Raw genomic sequence first — 16,141 nt, forward strand, 5'->3', positions numbered from 1 at the left:
AGCTTCTGCAGCCTGGTATGGCCTTCAGATACCTTTAGCCCTGGCCAACCTGCTTGACAGTAGCCTCACGAGAGCTTCTCTGCCGGAACCAACTAGCTAAGCCACTCCTGGGTTACCAGCCCTCTGAAACTGTGAGATAATAAATATTGTTGTAGACAGCTAAGTTTCGTGACGATTCGTTAAGACAGCAATAGTTAACTAAGACCCATAACAAGGGGGAAAACTCTGCATGTGTGATAGGACGTCGACTGTGATGGCTGGAGCTGCTGCATCCATCCTGCTAACCAACCTGAGGATAAGGCCAATGTCAAGGGTGGCAGAGCAGGGAGATGGGGAGAACCTAGGTCCTTGAGAAGACCACTGAGTTAAACAAGCCTGAATCCAATCCTGCCACCAGACAACTTACTGTTTAAGCCAGTAGAGCTGGATTTTCTGTTTGATGTAACCAAAAGCTAACTCATGCAGGCACACAGACAATAAACAGATATGTACATGCATGTCTGATTCAAAGAAGGAAATGAACTGGATGAAAGGATGAGCGATACCAGGGAAACCTCCTCAGAGAAGGCGTGTTCTAAAGAGGCAGCATGTAAAGTAGACCCGAGGGCTGAGGAGGAGCCAGCCATGTGAGAAGGAACAGGGAGACAAGGTGCAGGTGGAGGGGTTGGTGTGTGGAAAGCCCTTGTGGAGTAGGAGCAGGAGCAGGGTCGCTGGGGAGGGCTGGGTGGCGTGGGAGAGATGAGCGGGGCCAAGTTTCAGGTGTTGCGACCAGGAGCCCCAAGGAGGAACTAATAGCTTCTTGGCCCTCTCCTTGGTGACATCTCCTTTTCATACCACCCCGAGCCCTCCGCTCAGGCCCCAGCTCCTATTCCCACCGAGGCAGAGATACCCAACATTTCCCTGGCAGCAATACCCTCTGAATATTCCTGCAAGCGAATCCTTTACTCATTCCTTTATCCATTCAGTATAGTGTGGAGCACCAGCAAAGCACCAGAGTGATACGATGGTAAGCAAGCAAGCAGACATGGCAGCTGCTGGTGGGGAAGGTGGGTATTAACTAAATCACCACGCAAATAAATACAAATGCAGGAAATGCAGTAACTGCTATGAAGAGCGAATATAGAGCATTAAAAACATCTAACAGAGGAACCTAAGTTAGGGGTATCCCTCAATAAATGGTGTTTCATCTGAGATCTGGCTGGTGAGCAGGTATTGACTGGGCAAAGTCAGGGATGTGGAGGAAGGAGAGAAAGGCACTTTCCAGATAAGGGGAAAAGCATGCGCAAAGGCCCTGCAGAGAAAGGAAGGCTCTGGAAGATTGTCAGCAGATCTGAAGGAATCTGTTCTTACTCACCACTACATACTCAGGCCTGGGACAATAGGCACTCAATATTTATTGAACTAAGGAAGGTCCGTTGAGGAGGTGGGGCTTGGCTTGAGGTGCGCCAGACAGTGCAAGTCCTTGTAAGGCTGTGTCAGGAGTTTGGATTTTATGCCAAGGGCCATGGGAAGCCGCTGAAGGCTGTGAAATGGGGTGGAAACGGTGACATGGTCAGACTGGCATTTTTATTAGACCACTCTTGCTCTTGGCTGGGAAACCGGTAGAGGCTTGATTGTAAACTGGAGACCAGGGAAGGAGTGATTGCTGGGGTCCAGATAGGAGATAGGCTTAGCCTCTGGAAATAGAGATGGGGAGAAAAGTGCAACATTCATTTGCTTATTTTTTCAAGAAACGTTGAGCCCCTAGTATGTGCGAGATACACGGGTGCTGGAGACTTCCAGTGAATAAGAAGTGACATGGTCCTTATCCCCATGGAACTTACAGTCTGGTAGAAAAAACAGGCATTATTTAAATAATACTGCAAATAGATCAACAATTGCAGCTATGACAAATATGTGAAGGAGAAGTATGTAGTGCTAGGAGTCAGTCATAAGAGATCTGACCTGGTCGGGGAGGTCCTGGAGGGTGTCCCTGAGAAAGCAATGCTGGAGCCTCAGTCTGAAGGAGTAGCAGTTAACAAGGCAGAAGGGCAGCATTCCAGGCAGAGGAAGAAACAGCATGTGCAAAGGCCCTGTGACAAACACGGCCCATGTAGTTGGAACAAAGACAGTGATAAAGCAGGTAGTGCCAGAGTTGTAGGAAGGACCAGGCCATGCGGCCCCTGTGGGCCATGCTAAGAGTTTAGTCTGTAGTGCAAGAGCACTAGGAAGCATGAGAAAGATTTCAGCAGGTGGGCAACATGATCAGATTAATTATTTGAGATTAGCAAGGCTACCACCTGGAGAAGGGATTGAGAGGAGAGGGGAAGAGACAGTAGGGAGTCGAGACAAGAACACCAACTCTGATGAGACAGGATGGGCAACTGGCCAGTGAGAGGTGGAAACCGGGACAGGAGAGGTGAAAAAATGGATTGGCCATGGGGAATAAAAAAGAAAAGTGTCAAGGATGATTCTAAGCTTTCCAGGTTAATAAGCAGATGGATACTGGTCTCTTCATTGAGAGAGGGAACTCAGGAAGAAAGCCACGTTTAGGGGGACAGATCACGAATTTGACCTGGCAGTGGGTGGATAACAATTTCGTTCTTTTTTTTTTTTTTTTTTTTAATTTTATTTATTTATTTGACAGAGAGAGAGAGATCACAAGTAGGCAGAGAGGCAGGCATGGTGGGCCGGGGAAGCAGGCTCTCTGCTGGGCAGAGACCCCCTATGCGGGGCTTGATCCCAGGACCCTGAGATCATGACCTGACCCGAAGGCAGAGGCTTCACCCACTGAGTCACCCAGGCACCCCTGGATAACCATTTCTTGTACAGGTCCACCTCTCAAGGAGATGGATCTGATCCCACCGGCTCGGTGGGAGGAGCTAGGAGGGCGGGAAGGAAGAGTGTTGGGGAAGTTCCCACGGGGAGCAGTGTACACCAGCCTGGGGTCTGGTCCTCTGACACCTCAGGGCTTTTCCTGGAAGTCCTGGGCCAGGGCGGAACCGACCCAGGCTGCTGGGAGGCTGGCCTCCTGGTCTTTTTCCTGGTTTCCTGGTTTAGGAGACTTAGGAATGTCCGGTCAGCTCTGGGCCCTGCGGGAGCCTGAGAATGAGGGGGCGGGGGCAGCGGCCCTCCGCCCTGGAGAGCCCTCCCTTTCTCCAACAGGGCCATAGAAGGCAGGGCCTGAAGGAGGCAACCAGTGCCCTTTCCTCCGCATCCCTCCCAGGAACCGCCAACGCTGCTGAACCCCGGCTCTCGCACAAAACTGCCCCCAACACACACCATTTCTTTCCCAGGGCTTCCCAGCTCCACGGCTCCGGTCCGGGAGGGCCTCCTTCAAAGGAGCAATCCTTTCACCCCCAGGCCCGGCCCTGGCCTCCCCAGGAACGGACATCGGGCGCCCCCTACCGGTGAAACGAGCACACGGGCAAGCTCGGTGAGGTCAGAGCTTCCCGGACAGGACTGGACGCAGGGCTGTGGGGGTGGGGGTGAGGGTCCTGGCGGAGAGGTCGGAAAGGGTGTGTGTCCAGGCCTGGCCAGTGAGTCCCTCTGTAGCCCTGAGCAATACCCCCAAGCTCTGGAAGCTCCAATTCCTCTCCTGCTCATTAGGGCTAGTGACATGGGTGAGACATTCCTTGCGGTGACAGGTGGAAAAAAAAGAGTTTTGTTAGCTGCAAGACCTCCTCTCCACCTTGAGGGCCCTTGACACCCTGGAGCAGCTCTACCTCACCTCCTGGGTGCTCCCAGCCCCCTCCTGAAAGCACTTAACTTCGAGACAGCCATGTTAGAGATATCTGATGCAGCCAGAATGCTGGGCACTCATGCATCCATGGGTTCCTGTCCTTACCTCCACCGGGCTCAGCCTAGAATTGGTGGCATGTAAGAGGTCAGGGACAGAATCAGGCACAGGGTCCTATGGGAATATAAAGGAGAAGTACTTGATCCAGACTCAAAGGGGGAGAGAATGTCAGGAGAAGCTTCTTGGGAAGGTCCTTTAAATTAAGGGTTGAGAAATTAAATGACTCCAAAGGGCGGCTCCTGGCATTCTGCTGTAGTCCACAGTTACCGGGAGGGAAATGGATGTCCGTATTGCTGGGAGTGGCCTACCAAGTGTGGGATGATGGTAGAGGCGTCTGCCCTACTCAGAAATGGGTAACGAAGATGCATTGCCTGTAGAGAATTTGAGAATCATAATAAAAACAGGGGTGCTTGGGTGGCTCAGTTGGTTAAGTATCTGACTCTTGGTTTCATCTCAGGTTATGATCTCAGAGTTGTGAGATCAAGCCCCTTGTGGAGCTCTGGGCTGGGCATGGGACCTGCTAAAGAGTCTCTGTCTCAAAACAACAACAACAACAACAACAAGCCTAAAACTTGGAGAGCTTTTTATTATTACCATCCACCAGCAATTTTATTTTTTTGTTTTTAAAGATTTTATTTCTTTATTTGACAGAGAGAGAGAGAGAGAGACAGCAAAAGAGAGAATACAAGCAGGGGGAGCAGGAGAGGCAGAAGCAGGCTTCCCGCCGAGCAGAGAGCCTGATGTGGGGCTCCATCCCAGGACCCTGAGACCATGACCTGAGCTGAAGACAGTCACTTAATGACTGAGCCACCCAGGCACCCCACCCATCGGCAATTTTAAACAATATCAGTTTAAAAACACTTCTTCTCCCCCGAAAAGGCTTCTCCCCCCCATAATATTTTATTAGCCTAAGTTCTAAATAGTTGCTACAGGGCGCCTAGCTGCCTCAGTAGGTAGAGCGTGCAACTCTTGATCTTGGGGTTGTGAGTTTGAGCCCCATGCTGGGTGTGGAGATTACTAAAAAAATAAAAATCTTTAGATAGTTGCTGTAGACACCATTGAGTTTTAGTAATATTTATATTAGCTTCCAATTACCACAAATTATTACTTACCTTTGAATAAACCTTGTGTTCTACATGGAAGTTAATTAGGAGAAATCTCACTTAAATAGTCGCCTCTTGACACACAGACGCACATATGTACATTCACTTTGAAATCACTCAAGCTTGCTTTGGGCTTGATTGGTGTTTCCAACTCTGTGACACTACATGTTCTGAGCTTACTAATTTTTTTAAAAAGATATTATTTATTTATTTGATAGAGAGAGAGAGAGAGAGAGAGAGAGAGCACAAGCAAGGGCAGCGGCAGAGGGAGAGGGAGAAGCAGGCTGAGCAGGGAGTCTGCTGTGGGGCTCAATCCCAAAACTTTGGGATCATGACCCGAGCTGAAGGAAGATGTTTAATGGCTGAGCCACCAGGGTGCCCCTATTTCTGAGTTTAAACAGTAGTTTCAGAATGAATGATGATAGTCATTGGAAGGGCAAAGAAACAGAACCTGTTACTTCAATTCTGTCATTCTATGTGATCACTTGTGCTAATAATTTATATTATTTAATTTATATATTAAAAGTTTAAAACAGTTTTTTAAGTAGGTTCCACACCCAACATGGGGCTTGAACTCAAAACCTTGAGATTTAAAGTTGTGTGCCGGGGTGCCTAGGTGGCTCAGTGGGTTAAGCCTCTAGCTTTGGCTCAGGTCATGATCTCAGGGGCCTTGGGATCGAGCCCCACATCAGGCTCTCTGCTTGGCAAGGAGCTTGCTTCCTTCCACCTCTCTCTGCCTGCCTCTCTGTCTACTTGTAATCCTTCTTTCTCCGTCAAATAAATAAATAAAATCTTAAAAAAAAAGAATGATTCTTTCTTTCTTTTTAAAAAAATATTTATTTATTTATTTATTTGAGAGCAAAAGAGACAGAGACACAGAGAGAGTACAAGCAGGGGGAGAGACAGAGGCAGAGGGAGAGGGAGAAGCAGACTCCCCTCTGAGCTGGGAGCTGGACATGGCACTTGATCCCAGGAACTGGAGATCATGACCTCAGCCGAAGGCAGATGCTTAACCATCTGAGCCACCCAGGTGCCCCCCAAATTTTATTGTTAAGTAATCTCTACACCCAACATGGGGCTTGAATTTACCACCCTGATATTAAGAGTTGCACGCTCCACTGACTGAACCAGCCAGGTGCCTCTAAACTTGTACATATATTATTAAAACTCAACAATAAATAGACTTTTGTGTTTAACAGTGGAAACTGTAAGGTATAATATTTTTGTTTGGAAAGTGCAAATTTAGGGGCACCTGGGCGGCTCAGTCAGTTAAGTGTCTGCCTTCAGCTCAGGTCATGATCTCCAGGTCATGGGATCCAACCCCACATGGGGCTCCCTGCTCTGGGGAGTCTGCTTCTTCTTCTCCCTCTGCCCCTCTCCCCATTCATGTTCTCACTCACTCTCTTTCAAATAAATAAAATCTTTTTTGAAAAGTACAGATTTATTCAAACATAAAATTTTTTGTCAAATTTAAATAATATTGGGTGCCTGGGTGGCTCAGTGGGTTAAGCCGCTGCCTTCGGCTCAGGTCATGATCTCAGAGTCCTGGGATCGAGTCCCGCATCGGGCTCTCTGCTCAGCAGGGAGCCTGCTTCCCTCTCTCTCTCTGCCTGCCTCTCTGTCTACTTGTGATTTCTCTCTGTCAAATAAATAAATAAAATCTTTTAAAAATTTTAAATAATATTGTAAAAGAGTTACCTTCTTTATTAATTTTTTTCAATCTTTAAAATGATTTTGGGGCGCCTGGGTGGCTCAGTGGGTTAAAGCCTCTGCCTTCGGCTCAGGTCATTATCCCGGGGTTCTGGGATTGAGCCCCGCGTCGGGCTCTCTGCTCCGCAGGGAACCTGCTTTCTCCCCTCTCTCTCTCTGCCTGCCTCTCTGCCTACTTGTGATTTCTCTCTCTCTGTCAAATAAATAAAATCTTAAAGTGATTTTATTTATTTATTTGAGAGAGAGAGTAGGAGCTTGTTGGAGGGGCAGAGGGAGAGGGGGAGAAGCAGATCCTTGAGCGGGGAGCCCCACATGGGACTGGATCCCAGGATCTGGAGATTATGAACTGAGCAGAAGGCAGACACTTAACTGACTGAGCCACCCAGGCCCCCCTCAGTTTTTTCATTGTAGTAAAGTTTACATAACAGAATGAACCATTTTTGTAAGTGCGGAGTTTTGTGGCATTCAATATGTTCCCATCACTGTGCAACCACCACTATTCATCTCTGGAATTGTTCATCTTCCTCAATGGAAATTTGATCTCACCCGCTTCCAGGGCTCAAGCTCCTGTTTCAGTGAGGGGCTGTATAGTGTGGTGAAGAGCATGGATCCTGGCTAGACTGCTGGGGGTCGGCCCCCCGCTCAGTCACTCAGTAGTTGTGTAACCTTGGTTATGGTAACTAACTCCTCTCCCGTGGTCTGTAAAATGGCGAGAGCAAAGACGCGTAGCTCACAGGGGTGCTGGGAGGAATCAATAAGGTAGTATATGTAGAGAGCTTAGAAAAATGTCTGATGCTTGGTCAGTGCTCAGTAAAGTCTCAATAAAGATGGAGTTTTTATTGCCATCTTTATGCCGATGGCTCCCAAATGTGGTCCTCCAGTCCAGACCTCTTTCCCTAGCTTGACAGCCGACGTATCTGTCTGCTGGACATCCTGGCTTGGATGCTCTGCAAGTACCACCGATTCAACGAGTTCCCAAGTGAACTCAGTCGGTTGCCTGGGTGGCTCAGTAGATTAAACATCTGACTGTGGATCTCAGCTCAGGTCTTGATTTCAGGGTCATGAGTTCAAGCCCTGTGTGGGGCTCCATGCTGGGCGTGGTACCTAATTAAAAAAAAAATAACAAAGTCGGAAACACCATCCTAGTGGGGCACCTGGGTGGCTCAGTCGTTAATTGTCTGCCTTCCGCTCAGGTCATGATCCCAGGCTCGGGGGATTGAGCCCCGCATCGGGCTCCCTGCTCTGTGGGAAGCCTGCTTCTCCCTCTCCCGCTCCCACTGCTTCTGTTCCCTCTCTCGCTGTGTGTCTATCTCTGTCAAATAAATAAATAGAATCTTAAAAAAAAAAAAAAAGAAGAAGAAGAAGAAAAAAGAAACACCATCCTAGAGAACATCGCCGGAATCTGATAGTCTTTGAAGCCAGAAGTTACCTCAGAAGTCACTCCTCACACTGCCTCACCTCTGCAATATCTCTGACTCTGTCCCCAATGCCCTCACATGAGCCCAGGCCATCCTGGAAAGAATAGCAAGGCTGTTCTTCCAATCTAGTCTCTGCCCAGCAGCCGCAAATTCACCCACACACTTCCCTCCTTAAATGCCTCCCAGGCCTCATCGCCCTCAGGATAAAATGCACACTGCGGCAGAGTGACTTCCTGGGGTGGCCATGTGGCCCTCCTGTTCTTTCCTCTCTCTGTTCCCATTACCTTGCATTTGTGATTCTTCTGAGTGTTTCAGAGCCTTTTTCCAAACCATTGCTTTGGATTGGGACACTCTCCCCTGCCCGGCCCTAGGGGCCCCCCTATCAAGGTTAGCGGGCGGCTATTCAACTCTTGAACACCATCTTTCCCAGATGGCCTCCTTTGACCCCAGAGGTCCGTACCTACCCTAGCACAAGAGAGGCTTTCTTTTAACTATTTGTCTATTAGAGGCTCTTCTGCCAGAACTTGAGTCACAGGAATATTTCAGTTCTGTCCTTCCTAGTCCCCAGTGCCTGGCACACAGTTGATGCTGTCTGTGTGCCGTGAATGTCCAACAGAGAGAAACATGAGCAAGAGCATGGAAGCCAGAACAGTCGGGGGAGTGAGAAATGGAGACTAATAGGCAGGTCATGTTTCTCTGGTGCAGTGTGAGACAGGCAGGAAGCTTGCCAAGAGTCCCGGAAGCTGGACAGGAATCAAGCACGGAGCGCCGTGTATCCTGACTGGCTAGGAAGTTTGTTCTTTCTCCTACAGCAGGGAAAAGCACGGAAGGGTTCTAAGTCCGAGGATAGCATGACTGGAGGTAACACACCAGCCACCCACAGGATGGAAGCAGGTGGACAAGACTGGAGGCAGGAAGACAGTTATGAGTCTGTGGCAGCAAGATGTCTCCAGAAGGAAACTGAGGAAGGGAACCAGATGGTCAAGGGACAGGGCTGGAAAAGATAGTTCACTGCATGTTCTTTGTACCTATGGAAAATTTGAAGCATGGGACTACACCAGTTGGTCAAAATATCATTTTACTTATTTTTTATTTTTTTTAATTAAAATATTTTATTTATTCATTTAAGACAGAGAGAGAGACAGCATGAGCAGGAAGAAAGGCAGAGGGAGAGGCAGGCTCCCCATTGAGCAGGGAGGCCCATGCAGGACTCAATCCCAGGACTCTGGGATCATGACCTGGGCTGAAGGCAGATGCTTAACCAACGGAGTCACCCAGGGGTCTCTTATTTTATTTTTTGAAAGATTTTATGTATTTATTTGAGAGGGAGAGAGACAGAGGCAGAGAAAGCACATATGTGAGCAGTGAGCGGGGGGAGGGAGAAGCAGACTCTCGGCCGAACAGGGATCCCAAATGTGGGTCTCGATCCCAGGACCCTGGGATCATGACCTGAGCTGAAGGCAGATGTTTAACCAAGTGAGCCACCCAGGTGCCCCAAAAATATCATTTTAAAGAGTGAACAAAATGAGTATGTTATAATAATCTAGGCAAATGGCACCTGGGTGGCTCAGTTGGTTAAGCATCTGACTCTTGATTTCAGTCCAGGTCATGAGTTCAAGCCCTGCACTGGTCTCTGTGCTGGGCCTGGTGCCTACTTAAAAAAAAAAAAAAAGAAGAAGAAGAAGAGGGAGAAAGAAAGAATCTAGGCAAGATATGATATCTCTAAGGTTTGATTTCTTTTGTATTGTAAACCAATGCTAATTCTTTAAAGAAAATGAGATGATATATAAAAGTAAAAATAATAAAAAATAGAATCCCCTGTAGTTTCTTCTATCGAAAAGTGAGCAGTGATAGAAACACTCCCTTTTTCCCCACCTAAAGTTGCTGGAAGATAATCTGGATGAAGGCTGGGGAGAGGCCCATCCCCTGGTGGGCTTGCTGAATTGAATAAATCAAAATACAGGATCCCTGTTAAAGTAGAATTTCAGATAAACAATGAATAATATTTCAGTATAAAAGTATGTTCTAGGGGTGCCTGGGTGGCTCAGTGGGTTAAAGCCTCTGCCTTCAGCTCAGGTCATGATCCCAGGCTACTGTGATCAAGCCCCGCATGGCATCAGGTTCTCTGCTTAGCAGGGAGCCTGCTTTCCCCTCTCTCTGCCTGCCTCTCTGCCTACTTGTGATCCCTTCTGTCAAATAAATAAATAAAAATCTTAAAAAAAATATATGTTCTAAATATGGCAAGAACATATATTTAAAAAGTCTTTGTGGTTTCTTGAAATTTAAATTTCACTAGGCATCCTGGATTTTGTGTGGCAACCTTAGACCCTGGTCTTTCTCCTCCCTCGGCCCATACTGCTGGTCCTTTCCCCAGTTTTTATTTATTTATTTATTTTTAAAAATTTTTATTATTTATTTTTTTTAAAGATTTTATTTATTTATTTGACAGAGAGAGATCACAAGTAGGCAGAGAGAGAGAGAGGAGGAAGCAGGCTCCCCGCTGAGCAGAGAGCCCGATGTGGGACTCGATCCCAGGACCCTGAGATCATGACCTGAGCGGAAGGCAGCGGCTTAACCCACTGAGCCACCCAGGTGCCCCACCCCCAGTTTTTATTTTAAATCCTCATTTGGATGATTTTTACTTAAAAGGCATTCAAATTTGTTTTTAAAATTGCCTCCAGACTTTTCTGCAGGGTCCCTGGCCTCACACAGTACCGACCCTTCAGGTCCACTGGCCCAGCACACAGTGGACTGGGCCCATGGGGTCACCAGGTGAAGTGAATGAAAGAACCAGCGCAAAGGTATGGAACCAGATGCCAGGCAGCTCTGGCCAGGCAGCAAGGGTTGGGTCCTGGGTCCTGGGTCCTGGTGATGGGCACTGGTAACTGAGACTGGATGCTGAGCACTGGGTTATAAGCACAGGGTATCATGTCTTGGCTCTGAGTGCTGGGTTCTGGGTCCTGAAAACTAGGACCAAGGAGGCGGCTAGGCAGGAATTCTTGGTCACTGAACAAAAGCTATCAGGCTCAGCAGCAGGCATGAGTCTGGTATCTCTCTCTGCTTAGGGTGGGGCTGGGGATGAGGAGCTGCCCAGCACCCAGCTGTTTTGTAACAGCTGTGGGACTAGGCTAGAGGGGAAGTTTAAGGAGCTGGGGGTGGGGTGGGAAGAAAAGGGGTTAGTGGACACAGTAAGGCCACTTGGGTAGTCTGACTTAGGTTCCAGGCTCTAGGGGTGAGAGCAAGCTGGTGCTCAAGGTATCTCAGAGACAGACAGTGAGACCCTAGGGGCAAGGGCAGAATGGGGGGTGGTGAGAGCGAGAACCTTCAGGCTCCCCATCTTTCTACACTCCCCCTTTGCCAGCCTCCTGGCCCAGCTCCCAGGCCAAGGCAGCTGGAGTGATTAGTGTGGGCCAAGGGAGTAGGAATGCCAGAGGCTTGTCTCATGTCTCGGAACACGAGGATCTGGCTGGAGCAGATGGCACAAGTGAGATGAGGAAGAGGGGCCATGAGATAAGTAGAGATAAACGGGGTGGACAGCAGAGACAGACCAGAGAAGCAGGCAAGATGGAGAGCGAGAGACTGAATGCCACATAGCGAAATGGATGGTGGTGGAGGGAGGCATCGGCAGTCTCCCAGCAAGCAGACCTTCTCCTTATCTCTTCCTAGACTCAGCCAGGTCTGAGTGTCTCCCCACTGGGGCCCCTAGCCCAAGGTTTCTTAGCCTCAGCCCTATTGATGTTTGGGGTGGGGTGATTCTTTGACGGGTCTTGGCAGGGGGGTGCTGTCCTGTGTCTTGTAGGATATTTACATGCTGCTAAACCCCTCTGCCTGCCAGAGGCCACTATACCCTTTCCCCTCAAGTCATGACAACAAAAAATATCTCTAGAGATTGCCAAATGTTCCCTGAGGAAGAGTTGAATCATTATATTGTAGACCTGAAACTAATATTACACTGTATGTTAACTAACTATAATTTGAGTAAAAACTGGGTAGCTCAGTTGTTTAAGTTCTGCCTTCAGCTCAGGTCATGATCCCAGGGTCCTGGGATCAAGCCCCGCATCAGGCTCCCTGCTCTGTGGGGAGCCTGCTTCTCTCTCTCCCACACCCTCTACTGTGTTCCCTCTCTTGCTGTGTCTCTTTCTGTCAAATAAATAAATAAAATCTTAAAAAAAAAACTTAGGAAAAAAAACAACAAAACAGGGCTGCTGGCTGGCTCAGTTGTTTAAGCAACGGACTCTTGATTTTAACTCAGTTTCTTATCTCAGTGAGTTCAAGCCCCGCGTTGGGCTCTATGCTGGGTGAACCTACTTAGAAGTTAAAAAATAATGTTTCCTGGGGAGGAATTGCCCTAACTGACAGTTTCCCTGCTCCCAAGTAGATCTCTGTATGCTTGCAACTATTGGTTTCCGGCTAATTCTGCCATCAGCCCTTGTGTCCCCTCCGGCCCCCAGCATGGCTTCAATTGCCTGCCTCAGGAGCCAGGGAAACTGGGAGGGTTGCTGAGACTAAAACAGCCTTGAAAAAAGTCCCTGCCCTCATGGCATTCCTGGTCCTTTCCCATCTGGAAGGCACCGCGGGTGTGCTTTAGGGTGCTGAGTGGGTGTGTGCTCTGTTTCTACAGGAGGAGTGAGAGATGAGCCCCCAGCTACATCGGACTAGGTATTTGTAGCAAGTACGCATGTCATCCACAATGCTCACATGTAAGACATGTCACATTTATTTATTTCTCTGTATCACACTGTCTGCTCCAAATCCCATCCCCACCCTTGTGGCAGGTAGGCTGGCTGGAATTTCGATCATAGGGGCGCCCTAGGTGGCTCAGTGGGTTAAAACCTCTGCTTTCAGCTCAGGTCATGATCCCAGAAGTCCTGAAATCGAGCCCTGCATCGGGCTCTCTGCTCAGCGAGGAGCCTGCTTCCTCCTCTCTCTCTGCCTCTCTCTCTGCCTACTTGTGATCTCCGTCTGTCAAATAAATAAATAAAATCTTAAAAAAAAAGAAATTCGATTATAGTCATATTTGGGGAATCCTCTACCCAGTGATGTGCTGGGAAATGTTTACAAAGGGTTGAGGGTGGGTGGTGCTAGGAAGAGACCTAATTTATAGCATTTGCCAATTGCGGTGGTATAAATCTTGCCCCACCTCCCACCCCCGCCACAGCCCACTGCAAACAGCCAGCGTGATGTCACTGGAGATGCTGCTGTGAAGACGTGCAGCTGTGCAGCATGAGGCCACGTTTCCATCATACAGATGGGAATAACCCCAGGGCACAGATGATAGCAGAACACGCTGAAGTGATTAGGAAGTGATGCGCTTCGAATGTTATTACCTTTTAATACAGTTTATTTAACTGCAAGTTTATATAATTTAATTTTTTATGATGTTCCCCACCCCTCCTAAGCACTATGTATGATTCCTGAGTGTGTGTCCGGTCCAGACCATTCAGGGGAGGACTCTAATTAGCAATTAACTTCGCTCTACCCTCATGAATCTGTCTGGCTTGGCCACAGTGGTCTTTTGCTGTGATTCCCAAGCCACCACACTCAGCTACATGCACACCCATCCCTTCCCCAGAGATGGGGCTCTGCAGGCCCATCGGAGGTCCTGGGAGACCTGAGTGGGAGTGTCACAAAGTTGCTATTACTCAAGGAAAGACAGCCGCGTCAGCAAAGACGCCCAGACCCTGCCTGGTTCCCTCTCTCAGGCTTGGGAAACCTCCTTCCACCTTCTCTAATGGGCCACTTCTGCCCCTCCCCAGCCTGGGAGCCCAGTGCTTGGGATAACCCAGATCCTGGCTCCTAGACCCTGGGCTTTGGTAAACAAAAGCCCTGGCTGAGGGATGTCTTATGGTGCTTGGCAACCTCTGCTTTAGGCCTGGCAACCCCAAAGCCTTTAACAGCCTGGGTCCCTACCCCCAGGCCAACAGGAGGAAACCTCTCCACAGCAAGGAGACCAAAATGCAAATGACAACCTCCACTGTGCTGGCAACAACCAGCTGAGGCCCCCAGCTAATCAAAGGGAGAGAATCCAGTTAGATTTCAAGAAAGACCTCTGAACCTGCCTAGGAGATTAAACACAGACACTGTGGGGGTAAGCAGTGTCCTCTCCAGGCTGCTCCAGCAACCACTCAAAGCTGACCTCGTCTTCCATGCTCATATAACATCCTCAGATAGCTCCCTATCAACTTAGGATGAAGTCATGTTAATAGCTGAGTGCCTGGACCCTGTAAAGTAGGAGTTGTCCTATTTGCAGATGAGAACACTGAGGCTCAGAGAGGTTGAGTCACTTACCTGAAGGCACACAGCTAAATGAGTAGTTGAGGCTGGAATATGAACTCAAGTCTGACTCCAAAGCCTGTGTTCTTTGCACTGTGTAACCCCCATCTCTCACCCGATCTGACCCTAATATACCTCTACAGTATCCCCCCGACCACAACTTCCACCATCTCCCCACACAGGGGCTGGGGAAGAGAACAAGCTTGAATTTATTGATAAATTGCCAAACAAAAATCTTGTGTTAGTTACTGGGGGCCAGACTGTAGAATATTTAATTAATTAATTTTAAAATGTTATTTATGTATTATTTGAGAAAGAGAGAGAGAAGGTGGTCAGGGGCAGAGGGAGAGACAGAATCTCAAGCAGACTCCTCAGTGAGTGTGGAGCCCGATGCTGGGCTCGATCTTACAACCCTGAGACCATGAGCTGAGCTGAAACCAAGAGTCAGATGCTCAACAGACTGAGCCTTTGAAGTGCTCCTATTTATTTATTTACTTATTCTTAACATTTTTATTTATTTTTATTTTTAATTTTTAAAAAAGATTTTATTTATTTATTTGACAGAGATCACAAATTGGCAGAGAGGCAGGCAGAGAGAAAGGAAGGGAAGCAGGCTTCCCACCAAGCAGAGAGCCCGATGTGGGGCTTGATCCCAGAACCCTGGGATCATGACCTGAGTCTAAGGCAGAGGCTTTAACCCACTAAGCCACCCAGGCGCCCCTATTTATTTATTTTTAAAGATTTTATTTATTTATTTGTCAGAGAAAGAGAGCACAAGCAGCAGAAGCAGCAGGCAGAGGGAGAAGCGGGCTCCCTGACGTGGGGCTCAATCCCAGGACCCTGGGTTCATGACTAGACCCAAAGGCAGACGTTTAATGGACTGAGCCACCCAGGCATCCCTAAAAATATTTATTTATTTATCTAAATAATCTCTACACCCAAAGTGGGGCTCAAGCTCACGACCCTGAGATCAAGAGCCGTGTGTTTGTCTGATTGTGCCCGTCAGGTCCCCAAAAACTATAGAATATTTTTGTTTTTTTTTTAATATTTTATTTATTTATTTGACAGAGATCACAAATAGGCAGAGAGGCTGGCAGAGAGAGAGGGGGAGAGAAGCAGGCTCCCTGCCGAGCAGAGAGCCTGATGTGGGTCTCGATCCCAGGACCCTGGAATCATGACCTGAGCCTAAGGCAGAAGCTTTAACCCACTGAGCCACCCAGTGCCCCAACCATAGAATGTTTTAAGGGTTAGTGTCACTGAATTTTTTCTAAGCAAGAATAAGATTTTCTCAACTTCGGCCCAGGATTATTCTTTGTTGTGAGGGGCTGTCCTGTCGGCAATAAGGTTCAGCAGCATCCCTGACATCTTCCTACGAGAGGTCTGTAGCACAAACCCCCACCCCCACCCTGGGTTGTGACAACAAAAAAGGTCTCCAGACATTGCTAGATGTTCTCTGGGGGAGAAAAATAGCTCCTAGGTGAGAACCACGGGGCTAGACAAAGATTAAAGCAGTTGTCTCAAAGAAGCAGGTCTTAGTAGTAAATAAAATGAGCCAGTGGGAATAAATTCCCCTTCCCCGCTCCATTCCCCCTGTTCTGAAGTAGCTCAGTGTTAATAGATCTGTGAGGTCGAGGCCTCAGGCCTGGGCTTGGGATGTAAGAGTAGGCAGGGGAAGTGGCTTCTGAGGCCTGAATTCCTGTCTGGAGCAAGGCCTGCAGTGATTCTCTGAGGAGGACTGACTCTGACTTTCCTGGGAATAACTGGCTTTGCCAGGATCCAGAGCCATCAAATCAGAGTCCAAGAGGGGTCAGTGCTGTTGCCTTTACTGCCACCCCAAAGGGGGATGCCCCAACTGCGAG

Source organism: Neovison vison, chromosome 2 (genome assembly GCF_020171115.1).
Source record: "Neovison vison isolate M4711 chromosome 2, ASM_NN_V1, whole genome shotgun sequence".
NCBI classification, from domain to species: domain Eukaryota; kingdom Metazoa; phylum Chordata; class Mammalia; order Carnivora; family Mustelidae; genus Neogale; species Neogale vison.